General features: G+C 41.7%; 1 protein-coding gene across 6 annotated transcripts in view; it reads left to right on the plus strand.

The window, feature by feature from the left end:
• LOC106571806 (actin-binding protein WASF1) overlaps positions 1-18835 on the plus strand; it is a 181977-nt gene that overhangs the window by 118790 nt on the left and 44352 nt on the right. The window contains exon 1 of one of the 6 annotated variants that reach the window (XM_082961944.1): positions 14906-16246. The exons of the other annotated variants lie outside the window; for them this stretch is intronic. The gene's annotated coding sequence lies outside the window, so the exon portion shown is untranslated. Of the gene's footprint in view, positions 1-14905; positions 16247-18835 lie in introns of those variants that run through there. 6 annotated transcript variants of the gene reach the window in all.

The raw sequence follows: 18835 nt of genomic DNA on the forward strand, positions 1-18835 counted from the left end.
ACCAATGCTCCTTATAGGATACATCACTGCACTCTATACTCCTCTGTAAACTGGTTATCTCTGTATTCCCGTCGCAAGACCCACTGGTTGATGGTTATTTATAAAACCCTCTTAGGCCTCACTCCCCTCTATCTGAGATATCTACTGCAGCCCTCATCCTCCACATACAACACCCGTTCTGCCAGTCACATTCTGTTAAAGTTCCCCAAAGCACACACATCCCTGGGTCGCTTGTCTTTTCAGTTCGCTGCAGCTAGAATGAGCTGCAAAAAACACTCAAACTGGACAGTTTTATCTCAATCTCTTCAATCAAACACTCAATCACGGACACTCTTACTGACAGTTGTGGCTGTTTTGCATGCTGTATTGTTGTCTCTACCTTCTTGCCCTTTGTGCTGTTGTCTGTGCCCAATAATGTTTGTACCATGTTTTGTGCTGCTGCCATATTGTGTTGCTACCATGTTGTCATGTTGTGTTTCTACCATGTTGTGTTGCTACCATGCTGTGTTGTCATGTTGTGTTACTACCATGCTGTGTTGTCATGTGTTGCTACCATGTTGTGTTTCTACCATGCTGTGTTGTCATGTTGTGTTACTAACATGCTGTGTTGTCATGTGTTGCTGCCGTGCTATGTTGTTGTCTTAGGTCTCTCTTTATGTAGTGTTAAATTTGTTCTTAACTGACTTGCCTAGTTAAATAACAGTTAAATAAATAAAATAAATATTGTTTACATTCTCATGTTTCTTTAACTCGCATCGTAGTTCTTGTGTGTTCTTTAATCTAATTTCTATTATTATCTATGTGGTTATTATTCTTATTATCATCAACGCATTGTTGGGGAACAAAAGGTACGAATTTCACTGTACTGTTTTACACCCGTTGTATCCTGTGCACATGGCGATTAAACTTTGAAACCGGAATCTTGCTCACTACCAAACATGTGTAGATAGATTTTACTATCGCTCTTGTCATAACTTTCCTGCGATGATCTGAAGGATCAGGTTACATTGGGTCCGCTCTACAGCGTGCCGTCTCTCGTAGAGGGGGAGAGCGGGAAGTCGTCTGTTTTATGGGCGGTCATAAACTTTGAAACCGGAAACTTGCTCACTACCAAACATATGTAGATAGATTTTACTATCGCTCTTGTCATAACTTTCCTGCGACGATCTGAAGAATCAGGTTACAGTGGGTCCGCTCTACAGCGTGCTCTCTCTCGTAGAGGGGGAGAGCGGGAAGTCGTCTGTTTTATGGGCGGTCATAAAATACGCTGCCTCTATGCTCTGTAGTGTTCGAGAATTGAATGTAAACTTTGGAACACAGAGAGACACTTGGACATCAAAAGTTGGAATAATTAAACAATATTTATATTTTTGAGAATGTGGGAGTGGTCCGTGGACATTTAAGGGACAGTCATGATGAGTGTGTTTCATTTGGTGATCTCATGAAGGACAGGAAACATTTTTTTTTTACATTTACATTTCCCAGCTGTCAGGTTTACATTTAAATATTGTGAAACGTATGTGATTAAACATGAAACTATTTGTGAAAAGATGTAATGTGATGTTAACCGTCTAAATGAGAGTATGGATTTTCATATAAAGTTTTACTTTTTTCCCACCTTTATTTTACCTGATATGGATAGGGGGCAGTATTTTCACGGCCGGATGAAAAAACTTACCCAATTTTAAACTGGTTACTACTCTTGCCCAGAAACGAGAATATGCATATTATTAGTAGATTTGGATAGAAAACACTCTAAAAGTGTTTGAATGGTGTCTGTGAGTATAACAGAACTCATATGGCAGTGTCACGCCCTGACCTGAGAGAGACTTTTTATGTCTCTATTTAGGTTTGGTCAGGGTGTGATTTGGGTAGGCATTCTATGTCTTTTTTTCTATGTTTTTGTATTCCTTTGTTTTGGCCTGGTATGGCTCTCAATCAGGGACAGCTGTACATCGTTGTCGCTGATTGGTAGCCTGTTTTTCCGTTGGGGTTTGTGAGTAGTTATTTTCCTGTTTAGTTCTTGATAACCTGACAGAACTCTTGCTAGTCGTTTTTGTTTATTTTGTAAAGTGTTCATTTTTTCTATTAAAAGTCAAGATGAATACATTCTCCACTGCACCTTGGTCCCCTCTGTCAGACGATCGTTACAGAACTACCCACCAACCAGGGACCAAGCAGCGTGGCCAGGAGAGGCAGCCCCAATATTTTTTTTGTGGGGGGGGGGCACACGGGACGGTCGGCCGAGCCGAGGATGGAACCAGAGCCAGTCGGGGTGAAGTTGGAGGTGAGCGAAGGGAGCGAAGCAGAGACAGTGAAGGAGTTGATGGGGAGATTGGAGGAGAGAGCGATGAGAGAGCTGCTGTGTTGGTGCATGAGGCATGACATTCGCCCTACGGAGCGTGTCCTCAAATTGATGTCACCTGAGTCAGCTCTCCATACTCGTTCTGAGGTGCGTGCTAGCCGTCTGGTGAAGACTGTGCCAGCCCCACGCACCAGGCCTCCTGTGCGCCTCCCCAGCCCTGCACGTCTTGTGCCAGCTTGGCGCTCCAGACCTCCAGTGCACCTCCACAGCCCGGTGAGTCCTGCGCCCGCTCCACGCACGGTTTCCCCAGTTCGCCTGGAGAACCCAGTGCGGCTTGAGCCAACTCCCCGTGCTTACCGTGGCGAGCAGGCCCCGTGCTATGGGGTGATGCGCACGGTGTCGAGGCCGAGCATCCACAGGCCGGTGTGCTCGGTGCCAGCGTCCCGCATTTGCCGGGGGGAAGCGGGCACCCAGCCTGTACGGGTGGTGCCAGTCCTGCGCTCGAGACCGCCAGTGTGGCTCCACGGCCCAGTGTATCCGGTGCATGCTCCCAGAGCCAGGCCTCCTGCAAGTCTCTCCAGCCGGGTGAGTCCTGTGCCTGCTCCTAGAGCCAGGTCTCCTGCAAGTCTCCCCAGCCTGGTGCGTCCTGAGCCAGAGTCGCCCGCCAGTCCGGCGCAGCCAGAGTCACCCGCCAGTCCGGCGCAGCCAGAGTCGCCCGGCAGTCCGGCGCAGCCAGAGTCGCCCGGCAGTCCGGCGCAGCCAGAGTCGCCCGGCAGTCCGGCGCAGCCAGAGTCGCCCGGCAGTCCGGCGCAGCCAGAGTCGCCCGGCAGTCCGGCACAGCCAGAGTCGCCCGCCAGTCCGGGGCCCGCGGCGAGGGACCCCGCTCTAGAGGCGCCACCAAAGTGGGGTGAGTGAGCCAGTGGTGGAGCGGGATCTGCGTCCCGCTCCAGAGCCGCCACCGTGGAGAAATTCCCACCCAGACCCTCCCCTATAGGTTCAGGTTTTGCGGCCGGAGTCCGCACCTTTGGGGGGGGGGGGGGGGGGGGTACTGTCACGCCCTGACCTGAGAGAGCCTTTTTATGTCTCTATTTAGGTTTGGTCAGGGTGTGATTTGGATGGGCATTCTATGTCCTTTTTTCTATGTTTTTGTATTTCTCTGTTTTGGCCTGGTATGGCTCTCAATCAGAGACAACTGTACATCGTTGTCGCTGATTGGGAGCCATATTTAGGTAGCCTGTTTTTCCGTTGGGGTTTGTGGGTAGATATTTTCCTGTTTAGTTATTGATAACCTGACAGAACTGTTGCTAGTCATTTTTGTTTATTTTGTAAAGTGTTCATTTTTTTCCATTAAAAGTCAAGAGGAATACATTCTCCGCTGCACCTTGGTCCCCTCTGTCAGACAATCGTTACAGGCAGGCAAAAACCTGAGAAAAAGTCAACCAGGAAGTAGGATCTGAGAAATGTAGTTCTTCTTTCTAGTCCCTTTCGAAACTAGAGTATCTGTGCTGTTACTTTACACTTTCTAAGGCTTCCATTGGCTGTCTAAAGCCTCCAGAAAGTGGTTTGAGCCTTCTCCTGTCTCTGGGCAGAGAATATTATCGCAATTCTACGTTAAAAATACCATAAAAATTGATTTTATACAGCGTTTGACATGCTTCTAAGTACGGTAATGGAACATTTTGACTTTTTGTGTCTCGAATTGTGCTCGCGCGTTACCCTCTGGATAGTGACCTGAACACACGAACAAAACGGAGGTATTTGGACATAACTATGGATTATTTCGAACAAAAAAAAAAACAATTTCTTGTGGAAGTAGCAGTCCTGGGAGTGCATTCTGACAAAGATCAGCAAAGGTAATACAATATTTCTAATACTAATTCTGAGTTTAGGTTGCCCCAAACTTGGCGTATTTTTGAGAAAATTGAATTGTGGTATTTTTGTTGTTTTTGTATTTCGCGCCATGCGATCCCATTGGCTGTTGGCTAGGGGTTCCGCTAGCGGAACGCCTAGATGTAAGAGGTTTAACCAGGGAGGCCAGTTGAGAACAAGTTTTCATTTACAACTGCGACCTGGCCAAGATAAAGCAAAGCAGTGTGACAAAAACAATAACACAGAGTTACACATAAACAAACATACAGTCAATAACACAATAGAAAATATATGTGCAGTGTGTGCAAATGTAGAATAGTAGGGAGGTAAGGCAATAAATAGGTCATGGAGGCAAAATAATTACAATTTAGAATTAACACTGGAGTGATAGATGTGCAAGTAGAGCTACTTGGGTGCAAAAGAGCAAAAGGATAAGTAACAATATAGGGATGAGGTAGTTGGGTGTGCTATCTACAGATTGTCTGTGTACAGCTACAGTGATCAGTAAGCTGCTCTGACAGCTTAAAGTTAGAGAGGGAGATATAAGACTCCAGCTTCAGTGATTTTTACAATTTGTTCCAGTCATTGGCCGCAGTGAACTGGAAGGAAAGATGGGCAAAGTAAATGTTGGCTTTGGGTTTGGCGACAAATATGTAGTGAGGGCCAGCCAATGAGAGCATACGGGTCGCAGTGGTGGGTAGTATATGGGGCTTTGGTGAAAAAACGGATGGAACTGTGATAGACTACATCCAATTTGCTGAGTAGAGTGTTGGAGGCTATTTTGTAAATGACATCGCCAAAGTCAAGGATCGGTAGGATAGTCAGTTTTACAAGGGTATGTTTGGCAGCATGAGTGAAGGAAGCTTTGTTGGAAATAGGGAGCCGATTCTAGATTTAATTTTGGATTGGAGATGCTTAATGTGAATCTGGAAGGAGAGTTTACATTCTAACCAGACACCTAGGTATTTGTAGTTGTCCACAATTTCTGTGGTGTCGTCTGCTTAGAGGTGGATCAGAGAATCGCCAGCAGCAAGAGCGACATCATTGATATATACAGAGAAAAGAGTCGGCCCGAGAATTGAACCTTGTGAATCAACTAGTCATAGCCACACACCCGTGAGCCCAGACATCACATTTAGGCGTCATAGAACCGCCCCTTCTTCCACAGAGTATAAAACCCACTTCCTACAAAATGTACATTAAGTCAGAGAACGCCGGGACAGAGTCCCCACGTTTGAATGGCTACAATTCGCTGAAGCGACATGTTGAAATGGCAACGGAGGCCATACAGCTGTAGTTTTGGCTACACAGCTGGAAATGGTTCAACTCTAGACTATCGATCACTACAGAATAAGAGCAAATCCTAGACGTATCAGTACTAGTCTGCAGCTGGAAATTACGTAAGTCTAGTACGAGAATACCGACAACCGCATCTATTCTATGCAACAACCATCTGTACGCCTGACGTATCCATTACAACAGACACTATCCAGAGCCGCTGAGAAAGCGACAACTACGAAAGACATTGACTTCTGGGGATACGGGCATAAATATATACATTGCAATTATTCTCGAATAGCGGCCGTTCATGTGCAAAGGGTTAGCATTTCAATGACTATAATTATCAACTGTGTGTAGTGAATCCATTTTGTCTCTCCCGCTCTTTTCCTGTCCCCACCCCTTTCCATTGTCTACCAAGCCATCATACCGGTTTAGCCCACTAGGGACTTATCAATGCATTGTGTTAGTAACCAATATCTACTGTTTGTTTGTTATGTATTTCTATGATTATTTAGTTAGTTGGTAAATAAATAATTAAGCCAATTTGTGTATCATTGATTCATGATTTAGGCTTTCTGCAGATATCCAAGGGTTTGTGACATTCAGATATGAGAACTGATGAGGTAATACGAATACATTAATGAGAATGACTAATCGATAAGATATGAAAATGTCTGAAGAGTTGATTCGGGAAATAGAGACTATAAACATTTTCCCTTGGTGCCCCAAATTCATAGTTAATTTAAGTTTACATCATTAGTTTAATAACGTAATAAGAATTACACAGATAATTGATTTGATAAAATAACAGTCTTCACTTTTAATGATAGTCACAGACACGACATATTGACGCCCCGTGCGAGGAATCTAAGATAGAATTAGGCATTTATTTTGATTCAGCCTATATAAAAATTTTAAAGCACCATGCATTATACACCCAGGTTATGTGTTACAGCATGGGAGTTGTAGACAGGAATTATTGGTTGTGTGTGTTTGCCCTTAGAAGGTGTCCCGGTGTCGCATATTTGATGACGTCAGGGTGTCTTAGGAGTTGGTAAAGTTAGTGATTTACATTTCTAGTGCTAGGACACGATCCAGCTGCTTATAGAAAATAGACAAATACACGCATTGGGCCAAACGTGCTATTTCTGTCTCCCCTGTTTCAAAACCGGGTAGACTCAGTCATTATTCATTTCTCGAGCGAGGACACAGAGCCAGCCGATTGAAATTTGAGGAGATATTAGCTGTTCAAGCAATAATTCTCGGTCCCCCGTGTTTTCAGTAGCATGGGTAGGGCACAGGCGTATCTTTTTCCTAAAATTTACAGCAAGTTCCGGGAACTTAGTGCTAGCATTGAAGATCGCCAAAAAGGGTTTGAACGTAAGACGTTATTAGTAAAACCAATCCCTTGTTTAAGGGGATCCTATGTTATGATTTGAAAGTGTACAAAGTAGGATTAGCTTGCACGAGATGCTAAGCTAACAAAGGGAAAGCAGCAATTTTGTTTTTCCGGTGTCACGTTGAAATTCCTCTCTTGGGCGATGGAAGTCCCGCCCCATGTACTTCCATTTGTTATCAGCTTTCTGAGATCAGTGACCCCTGGTGGTGAAGAATGGGTGGCAGGTAGCCTAGTGGTTAGACGGTTGGGCCAGTAACCGAACGGTTGCTAGATCGAATCCCCGAGCTGACAAGGTAAAGACAGTTAACCCACTGTTCCTAGGCTGTCATTGTAAATAACAATTTGTTCTTAACTGACTTGCCTAGTTAAATAAAGGATCAATTAAAAAATAAATAATCGCCAGTAAAATAAAAAAATATATAATAATAATTAGTTCTATGTGACATCGACCGTATGCTCACATCTTTTGAAACGGGGTAGACTGTAACTTATCCAACCAATTTAAACTGATTGGATATCGGTCTCATTCAATTTTAACTAAAGTTAACTTATCTAGGGTACGTGGGATGGTAGCGTCCCACCTGGCCAACATCCAGTGAAATTGCAGAGCGCCAATTTCAAAAACAGAAATACTCATTATAAAAATTCATAAAACATCCAAGTGTTATACATCGGCTTAAATATGAACTTCTTGTTAATCCAACCGCTGTGTCAGATTTCAAAAAGGCTTTACGGCGAAAGCATACAATGCGATTATCTGAGAACAGCGCCCAGCAGGTACAAACAGTTACCAGCCAAGTAGAGGAGTTACAAAAGTCAGAAATAGCGATAAAATTAATCACTTACCTTTGATGATCTTCATGGTTGCACTCACAAGACTCCCATTTACTCAATAAATGTTTGTTTTGTTCGATAAAGTCCCTCTTTATATCCAAAAACCTCAGTTTTGTTGGCGCGTTTTGTTCAGTAATCCACAGGCTCAAAGGCAGTCACAACAGGCAGACGAAAAATCCGAAAAGTATCAGTAAAGTTCGTAGAAATGTCAAACGATGTTTATAATCAATCCTCAGGTTGTTTTTAGTCATAATAATCAATAATATTTCAACCGGACAATAGCTTCGTCAATATAAAAGGAAAACAAGAAAGGTGTGCTCTCGGTTGCGCCCAGCGAACAGCTCTGGGGACTTTCCCAGACCACTCATTCAGAGTGGTCTTACTCCCTCATTTTTCAGAATACAAGCCTGAAACAATTTCTAAAGAATGTTGACATCTAGTGGAAGCCATAGGAAGTGCATGTTCAGTCCTAAATCATTGGAATCTCTATAGGCAGTCAATGGAAAACTACAAACATAATAAAATCCCACTTCCTGGATGGATTTTTCTCAGGTTTTCGCCTGCTATATCAGTACTGTTATACTCACAGACCTTATTTGAACAGTTTTCGAAACTTTAGAGTGTTTTCTATCCAAACCTACCAATTATATGCATATCCTAGCTTCTGGCCCTGAGAAACAGGCAGTTTACTTTGGGCACGCTTTTCATCCGGAGGTGAAAATAGTGCCCCCTACCCTAGTGATGTTAAACTTGCCAGACTTACCTTTTCAGGTGGATTGAAATTTATTGGTTTTCTACAAATGAGACAATTTAAACTTTTCCACATTAACCTAGATCAACAATGTTGTCGGGTTAATTAAAGTTTTAATTCCCAAATAGCCTATACAGGTTTGATTTATCATTAACATTGATTAATCAATAAAAGTTGCGTTTGTAATCATTAAGCCCAAATCCCACATTACTGACCAGTATTGATCGAAGTCCCACCTTTGCGGGAATCCCATGTGGTTTCAGCCCTCAGGATAAGTGACCCCTGGTGGTACACGAGTGACACCTGGTTGTACAGATTTTTTTTATATATATTTTTTTAAATAAATATTCCATTGAGGACCACCGTTGTCCCACAGTGCTAACAAGTGGTTACTCTTCTGATATCCAGCCAATCTACACTGATTGGATATCGGTCTCATTCAATTTAACTAAGAACTTGAAATTGCCTAACAAATCTTTTTAGGTGGATATTTTGGATAATATCCAAAGTGATTGGTTTCTACAAATGAGACAATTTAAACTTTCTCATATTAACTTAGATCAACAAGGCTGTCAGGTTAATTAAAGTTCAATTCCCAAATAGCCTATACAGGTTTGATGTCTCATTGACATTGATTTATTATTAACATTTGCTTTTGCGAAGCTCATTCAGTACAAACCTCCAGTACTGACGGAAGTCCCGCCTTCGCAGAAATCCCATGTGGCTTCGGCCTCAGGGATAAGTGAACCTAGTGGTGAATGTACCATAACATTTGCTCTACTGGTTACACTTATGATAATCCAGACAGTCTCAATTGATTGGATATCATCGTCTCATTCAATTTAATAAGTTAAATTGTCAAACATACCTTTTCAGGTACTTCCAATTAAATGAGACATTTAAACTTTCCCATATTAACCTACATGAACCAATTTCTCAGGTTAAATAAAGTTTAATTCCCAGTTGCCTTTACAGGCATGATTAATCATTATCATTGATTAATCAAGTCAATTTGCTTTTGCAAATTCATTCATGTCCAACTCCCACATTACTGATACAGTACTGATGGTTCATTAACGTCTATAAATGGATTAAAATCGTCTTTTCAGCTTCCAAAGAATCCACAACCAAACTGGAAAAATAGGAGAAAAAAAATGTCTCCTCAAATGTTCTAATAATGTGTCCCCACTCCCCCACTAATTAGTGAACCCTCACCCACAAAAGGATTGATCTTTGACCTCAGCAGCGATACCAACCCTAGCTATGCCAGTAGCGGAAAAAACTGTAGAAATCGTAATTGCATACAACTACTCCACTTTGTGGGGAATATGTCCACTAAACGCAACTCGAAACGGCCATACCTGGAAACAGTCCTGGAGGACTGCTTAACTTGTCATGCGCTAATTGAAAAGGGCTTTGATTCCAAACTAAACGTTGGTTAAAAGTGGAACAATGCGAAACTACACTTCGAGGGGTCACTCAGACTACCTCACCTCTCACATTGAGAGTCATGCTGAAACTACACTTCCAGGACGTATCACTCATTCACCCGTGTATGTTACCAGCCTCGAATCTGAACCCCTGCTACTCGGAGCAGACTTGATGGATTGGTTACTCCCACTGATGGATTGGAAAACCAACCATGTATGGTCACAGGTCACAGTGCATTCTCCACTGACCACACTGTCTTCCTCTAACAGTAGCTGCAATGCAGTCATTCACAAGGGGTATCTGTCAAAAGCACCCCTTGGGAAAAAGACGTTTCGAAACCTCTTGGTGCAGAATCCGATCCAAGGAGATATTACGATATCTCGACACATTCCATCAGCAAACCTGATTGACCATTCTTTTCATGATTTTGAGACAGAAGTGTTTGTGAATGAGCAACTTCCCTCCTCCATGAAGTCGTGCAATACTGTAGTTGAGATGAACTTCTCTTGCCCTTCGGACACTTCAGCAAGCACTGTGGCCTTCTCAGCAAGTAAAACATAGACGCGCAGAGCGTACTCTGCTTCCAATGATACATCTTCCGCTTGGTGGGAGACTGTCACCCCTTACAATGACACTAATGGCGTCAGTCCCGCAACTGACTCGATGACTCCCACTGGTGAAACACTTTGCGATATCACAGACAGATGTCCTCGTCTCAGTTTGCAGGTACTGAAGAGGTTGCCACATGCGGACGCTGTGGTGACCTACAAGCCTCGACAGCCACTGAGTGTTTTGAAGCATAAACACCAGGAGATTTGGTTGAAAGTTTACAGCCGTTCTCATAACAATGTGGCCGCTGACAACTCGTACATAGGGTCCGAACTTTTCTTTTGTGCCTCGGATACCAACACCAACCGCTGGTGGGGGGGTCCCGAGACACAAAGTGCGGAATACTAGCCCAGACCCATGATGAGCCTCATCGAGGACGGTGGGGGAGTCGAGACTACGTGCAACACTGTACGAGGCCGCCAGAGCAGAATACAAATCTTGTTGTAAACTCCCCTATGAGAACAGTGAGGAGCAGACAGGCCCCTAGACGGGGATAATCTTAGAGCGCATCTAAGATATTACTGAGGTGTACCACACTGGTCGTAAAAGAAGTCCAATGGACTTCCACCTCCAAAACAAAAATAATCATGCCTTGCCATGTGTAGTTTCAACTACAATACAACTAGTAAAGTGCTCTAATCATGTGTTCCGGTAGGATAATATTTTAGAATAAATCAGTAAGATAACTGGTCCCCTTGAGTAATAGTACCAATGCCAGCACAGTCAGTCCAGCAACAATCAGTAAGAGGATTAGAGACCTCACAAGTCAAATTGCTATTGATAACAGCGACAGAGGAGTTAGTAGTCACTCAGATTGTAACACATGTAAGGGAATCTCAAGAACACTCTTCTGATGGTTAACACACATGCCACTAATAAATAGAAGCTTCCATTCAGGAGGAAAGTTATTAGAAGTCATGAACCATGATCACTCAGCGTACGACTGGTCCAGTGCTTAGAGAGTACTTCCGTCGTGAGGTTAGCTCCTCTGTGGATAACATAGCTATGAAATAGACTCCTTCATACCTATCACCACTACAATGGTGTAAGACACATTTACGTGTAGGAAAACTACTACAGGTCCCCTTAACACATCTAGAGGTTGACATCAATTCTTACTGACCTCCAGGCATTGACATGATGACATCAGACTCATTCTGAACAGGTTGCAACCTACTAGGATACTTGGTTCTTTCCCTTGGCATGTGCGCTTATGTAAACATAAACGCACACGTACAACGGAACATTTAATGAGGGTTTATACTCATATCACTTAAGGGTCTGAACAAAATACCAGCCTTAGTTAAGTTGAAAATTTACTCTTAGGCCTTTTGACTCTACAGCTACAGTACTCACCTGTTTCTCCACAGAGGTCCATAGGTCATCCCTGTAGACTGCCCGAAGCTGGTGCCTTACAGCTGTAGACTTATCAACTTAGGAAAGTGCCCTAAGCAACACACCGTAAATTAGGAATGCTTTAGCTATGACATTAGACATATACAGAATACAGTCCAATTAGATGAATGTGTGATAACTATATTTTGTATATCTTTTGTTTATGCTTTCATTCCTTTTCGTTTCATTTCCTTTGACACATAGGAAGTACTAGAGCCATAAACAAGTTCCCCATACAACCATCACTTAGTGCCACAACGCCGCTCATTTGGGAAAAAATGTAATTATATATTTTGTGAGTGTGTGTGCGTTGTTAACATCTGCCTAAGTTACTGCCCAGATCTTCCAGTCTGGTGAACGAAAGCCTACCAAGGTCAACCTACCAGAGGGGGACTGCAACGATGATCCACAACCAGGACATCACGTGGTAGTTATTTTTATGTTGGTCTGCAACTTGCAGAATCCTTCCAAGTCGAATACACCAGAGGGGGACTGTCATCACTCTCCTGTGACGATCTGAAGAATCAGGTTACATTGGGTCCACTCTACAGCGTGCTCTCTCTCGTAGAGGGGGAGAGTGGGAAGTTGTCTGTTTTATGGGCGGTCATAAAATACGCTGCCTCTATGCTCTGTAGTGTTTGAGATTGGAATGTAAACTGTGGAACACAGAGAGACCCTTGGACATCAAAAGTTGGAATAATTCAACAATATTTATATTTTTGAGAATGTGGGAGTGGTCCGTGGACACTTAACCTCTCTGGGCCAGTGGGACGCTTGCTCAACAGCCAGTGTAATCCCGTGGCGCGATATTCAAATACCTTAGAAATGCTATTACTTCAATTTCTCAAACATATGACTATTTTACACCATTTTAACCTCTATGGGCTAGCGTCCCACCTACTCAACAGCCAGTTGAATCCTGTGGCGCGTTATTCAAATCCTTAGATATGCTATTACTTCAATTTTTCAAAAAATATGACTATTTTACACCATTTTAAAGATAAGACTCTTGTTAATCTAACCACACTGTCCGATTTCAAAAAGGCTTTACAACGAAAGCAAAACATTAGATTATGTCAGCAGAATACCCAGCCAGAAATAATCAGACACCCATTTTTCAAGCTAGCATATAATGTCACATAAACCCAAACCACTGCTAAATGTAGCACTAACCTTTGATGATCTTCATCAGATGACAACCCTAGGACATTATGTTATACAATACATGCATGTTTTGTTCAATCAAGTTCATATTTATATCAAAAAACAGCTTTTTACATTAGCATGTGACTAGCATGTGACTAGCATTCCCACCGAACACTGCCGGTGAATTTACTAAATTACTCACGATAAACGTTCACAAAAAGCATAACAATTATTTAAAGAATTATAGATACAGAACTCCTCTATGCACTCGATATGTCCGATTTTAAAATAGCTTTTCGGTGAAAGCACATTTTGCAATATTCTCAGTAGATAGCCTGGCATCACAGGGCTAGCTATTTAGACACCCAGCACGTTTAGCACTCATCAAAGTCAGATTTACTATAAGAAAAATGTTCTTACCTTTGTTGTCTTCGTCAGAATGCACTCCCAGGACTTCTACTTCAATAACAAATGTTGGTTTGGTCCAAAATAATCCATCGTTATATCCAAACAGCGGTGTTTTGTTCGTGCGTTCTAGACACTATCCTAAAGGCTAAATAAGGGTGACGAGCATGGCGCAATTCGTGACAAAAGAATTCTAAATATTCCATTACCGTACTTCGAAGCATGTCAACCGCTGTTTAAAATCAATTTTTATGCCATTTTTCTCATAAAAAAGCGATAATATTCCGACCGGGAATCTGCGTTTAGATAAACAGACAAAGGAAAAGAAAGCATTCGGTCGAAGCGGGCACGCGCCTAAGCGCATAGTACTCTGAGTGGCCACTTGCCAAAAGCGATAAAGTGTTTCAGCCAGAGCCTGCCTCGATATCGTTCAACTTTTTTCCGGGCTCTGAGACCCTATGGAAGACGTAGGAAGTGTCACGTTATTGCACAGATCCTGAGTCTTCAATAAAAAGAGCCAAGATGAAACACTACTTCTCAGACAGGCCACTTCCTGCTTGAAATCTTCTCAGGTTTTGGCCTGCCATAGGAGTTCTGTTATACTCACAGACACCATTTAAACAGTTTTAGAAACTTTAGGGTGTTTTCTATCCAAAGCCAATAATTATATGCATATTCTAGTTACTGGGCAGGAGTAGTAACCAGATTAAATCGGGTATGTTTTTTATCCAGCCGTGTCAATACTGCCCCCTAGCCCTAACAGGTTAAAGACAAGATTCTCGTTAATCTAACCACACTGTCCGATTTCAAAAAGGCTTTACAACGAAAGCAAAACATTAGATTATGTCAGCAGAGTACCCAGCCAGAAATAATCAGACACCCATTTTTCAAGCTAGCATATAATGTCACATAAACCCAAACCACAGCTAAATGCAGCACTAACCTTTGATGATCTTCATCAGATGACAATCCTAGGACATTATGTTATACAATACATGCATATTTTGTTATATCAAGTTCATATTTATATCAAAAACCAGCTTTTTACATTAGCATGTGACTAGCATTCCCACCGAACACTTCCGGTGAATTTACTAAATTACTCACGATAAACGTTCACAAAAAGCATAACAATTATTTTAAGAATTATAGATACAGAACTCCTTTATGCACTCGCTATGTCCGATTTTAAAATAGCTTTTCGGTGAAAGCACATTTTGCAATATTCTGAGTAGATAGCCCGGCATCACAGGGCTAGCTATTTTGACACCCACCAAGTGTGGTACTTACCAAACTCCAATTTACTATTAGAAAAGTTTGATTACCTTTGCTGTTCTTCGTCAGAATGCACTCCCAGGACTTCTACTTCAATAACAAATGTTGGTTTGGTTCCAAATAATCCATTGTTATAGGCAAATAGCGGCGTTTTGTTCGTGCGTTCAAGACACTATCCGAAGGGTAAAGAAGGGTGACGCGCCCGACGCGTTTCGTGACAAAACATTTCAAAATGTTCCATTACCGTACTTCGAAGCATGTCAACCGCTGTTTAAAATCAATTTTTATGCGATTTTTCTCGTAAAAAAAGCGATAATATTCCGACCGGGAGTCGTTGTTTTCGTTCAAAGAGAGAGAAAGTAAACATTGGTGTCAGCTCGTGCACGCGCCTCCAGTCTCATTGTCCTCAGATCGACCACTATCCAAATGCGCTAATGTTTTTCAGCCAGGGCCTGCAAAGCCACCATTCATCGTTCTGGCGCCTTCTGAGAGCCTATGGGAGCGTTAGAAAATGTCATGTTATGCCAGAGATCCCCTGTTTTGGTTAGAGATGATCAAGAAGGCCAAGAAATAGTCAGAGAGAGCGCTTCCTGTTTGGAATCTTCTCAGGTTTTGGCCTGCCAAATGAGTTCTGTTATACTCACAGACACCATTCAAACAGTTTTAGAAACTTTAGGGTGTTTTCTATCCAAATCAAACAATTATATGCATATTCTAGTTACTGGGCAGGAGTAGTAACCAGATTAAATCGGGTACGTTTTTTATCCGGCCATGCAAATACTGCCCCATATCCCCAACAGGTTAAGGGACAGTCATGATGAGTGTGTTTCATTTGGTGATCTCATGAAGGACAGGAAACACACATAACTGTATCTCTTAAAGTTTACATTTCCCAGCTGTCAGGTTTACATTTAAATATTGTGAAACGTATGTGATTAAACATGAAACTATTTGTAAAAAGATGTAATGTGATGTTAACCTTCTAAATGAGAGTATGGATTTTCATATAAAGTTTAACTAGTCAGGGCCACACACCCGTGAGCCCAGACATCACAATAGGCATCATACAACCGCCCCTTCTTCCACAGAGTTTAAAACCCACTTCCTACAAAATGTATATTAAGTCAGAGAACGCCGGGACAGAGTCCCCACGTTGGAATGGCTATAGATCATTAGACCAGAAAATATGGAGCTGTCGAGACATGTTGAAATGGCCACTGAGACCATACAGCTGTAGTTTTGGCTACATGGCTGGAAATGGTTAAACTCTACATTCGATCACTACAGAATAAATGCAAATCCTAGATGTATAATTACTTGTCAGCAGCTGGAAATGACATAAGTCTAGTACGAGAATACCGAAAACCGCATCAACTATCTGTACGCCTGACGTATCCATTTCAACAGACACTATCCAGGGCCGCTGAGAAAGTGACAACTACGAAAGACATTATGATTTCTGGGGAAGTTAACCAGAGACTCTGATGAACTGACTCTCCAGCAGACGGACCGGCGATTCCAACAGAGAAGACAACGACATACAGGCGTAAATATATACATTGCAATTATTCTTGAATGAGCGGCCATTCATGTGTAAAGGATTAGCATTTCAATGAATATAATGATCAACTGTGTGTAGTGAATCCATTTTGTCTCTCCCGCTCTTTTCCTGTCCCCACCCCTTTCCATTGTCTACCAAACCAATCATACCGGTTTAGCCCACTAGGGACTTATCAATGCATTGTGTTATTAGCCAGTATCTACTGTTTGTTTGTTACGTATTTCTGTGATTATTTAGTTAGTTGGTAAATAAATAATTAAGCCTATTCATATATCGCTGATTCATGATTTAGGCTAGGGTTTGTGCAGATATTCAAGGGTTTGCGACGTTCAGTAATGAGAGCCGATGAGGTAATAATACATTAATGAGAATGACTAATCGATAAGATATGAAAATATTTGAAGAGTTGATTCAGGAAATAGAGACTTTATAAACATTTTTCCAACTTCCTAGTTAATTAAAGTTTACATGATTCGTTTAATCACATAATAATAATTACACAGAGAATTAATTTGATAAAATAACAGTCTTCACGTTTAATGATAGTCACAGACATGACACTCTCAATTGCTTAAATCGCTGAACACAACAGGCGTTTAGAGACAGGTTTCCATTTGAGCCAGACATCTATTTCCTTAATGCACACAGCTTTTGCTCATTAGCATAGTTAATTATTTAATTCCAGCATTTACTTCCAACATTACATTTTTAATTTCTTATTTTCCTGTTCTAATGTGTTATCATTTACACACTGTGACACATTTATTTTATCTTAGTATGCCTCTATTTCTAAAAAAGTCCTTTACATAATTATTCTCATCTTTGACTGTGCATTTTTTCAGCAGTTCTTACTTTCACCACTAGAAGGGGATCAGCCGATTTCTGGGGGTCTGTACCCGAAGTTGTTGACTGTTTTTGTGTTTGCAAGTTAGCTAGCAGTTCTCAGCTGTTTGCAGCCAATGGCTAGCAGTTTCTTACTGGCAAAAAAACAAATGATTGCCATAATGTTTGAGTCCTTAATGTAACAAATCAAACATTAAAGCTTCTAAAGAATTCATGCTAACCTCTTAAACAATTAATTTAGACCCAGCATTTATTTGAAACCGGCGTTTATTTGCTGAAATGTGTGCTGATGCCCGACTATTAAAAGGGATAGGTGACTATTTGCGTCTGCGTTTTAATTGAAGTTGTATGGTAATTCAGGGACCTCAGTCCACCGTGACCACATTATGATTAAAATGAGCTCTTTATCCACCTGCACCTGCACCTGCAGCCTCAACCAGCATCATTATACACCCATACATTAACTCCTTATACAGAATATCCTCCCTCCCAGTCCCAGTGCCTTTAAAATGGGTGTTGTCAGCTGTCAGGGAGCGATGTACACATCCAGAGAGTGAGTCTGACAGAGGGAGCCCAGAGCCATGGGAGGAGTTACGTACCAAAGAAAATAGTATTTTTATCCTTATATCATTAACAAAAGCTGATGAAGAAATACAGTACTGTACAGTATATGCTTTTACATATGGATAATAAAGCATTTAAAGCATTTTGAAGATACAAGCCACCTGCATTTGTTTATTAGGCTACTGTGCAGTCTGACAACATAGCATACAGTACATACTGTAGTAAACATGGGAAAGTGCCTAATTCCTTCAAAAGGGAGAGCAGGCCATGTCCAGACTTTCTCGGTGACCTCAAGTACTCATTAACTCTGTCTTTAATGCTTTTTCGGGTTGCATCAGTCATGGACAGAAACTTCTGATACGCTGATATTGTTCATCTAATAGTCCATCCTGCTACGCTTGTGAAAAACTAATAATAATACCTTTTCCCCTTTCCACATGTTAAAGATTCCAATAGATAAAGTTTTTTTAGCCACAATCGGCCCCAACCCCAATTAATACATTTGGGCAGCGTGCTGGACTTCGGGCTAGAATGTTGAGGGTTCGAAACCTGCTCCCTGCTTGTTTCATTACATTATTATGCAGGTCTCAGAGCAAATATCCTGGATTGTTACTCCCATCTCATTCCTCGCTCTCTTCCACCATCATTCAGCATGCTTGTGGGCGTGCTGGCAGGATGTACTGTTTTTTATTCTGTATATATGAATTACAAAACATGTTTCAAGTCTATTGCATAGTTACAATGTGTAATCATTGATGTCCCAGGAGCAGGAGTGGTAAACACTGTTGAAGTGTATAATTGTAATACATGCATGCAGACACAGTATCATTCACAGAAAGGAGTTTGATACACCTGGTTTTGGATATTTTTGCAAAATAGCGATTTTCATAAATTAATTTTATGACAAAAATATGCACAATCATTTGTCTCTATGTTAACTTTTATATTCCTCTCAATTGTATTTTTTTTTTGCTTGACTCATTATGATGTCATAACTACTTACATTTGCCTCCCTGTAATGTTTTGTCAGCCATCTTTGCTGAAGAAAGTCACCAGGGAGGGGTGGCTTGCGTCATTCGTCATTGGAACCACTCGTTATGATCGGTCATATAAAAACCTTGGGACCCAAATGCATAATGAGTGCTCTAGCGCAATGAAGCCGTGACG

Source organism: Salmo salar, chromosome 15, assembly GCF_965601325.2.
Source record: "Salmo salar chromosome 15, fSalSal1, whole genome shotgun sequence".
Taxonomy (NCBI): domain Eukaryota; kingdom Metazoa; phylum Chordata; class Actinopteri; order Salmoniformes; family Salmonidae; genus Salmo; species Salmo salar.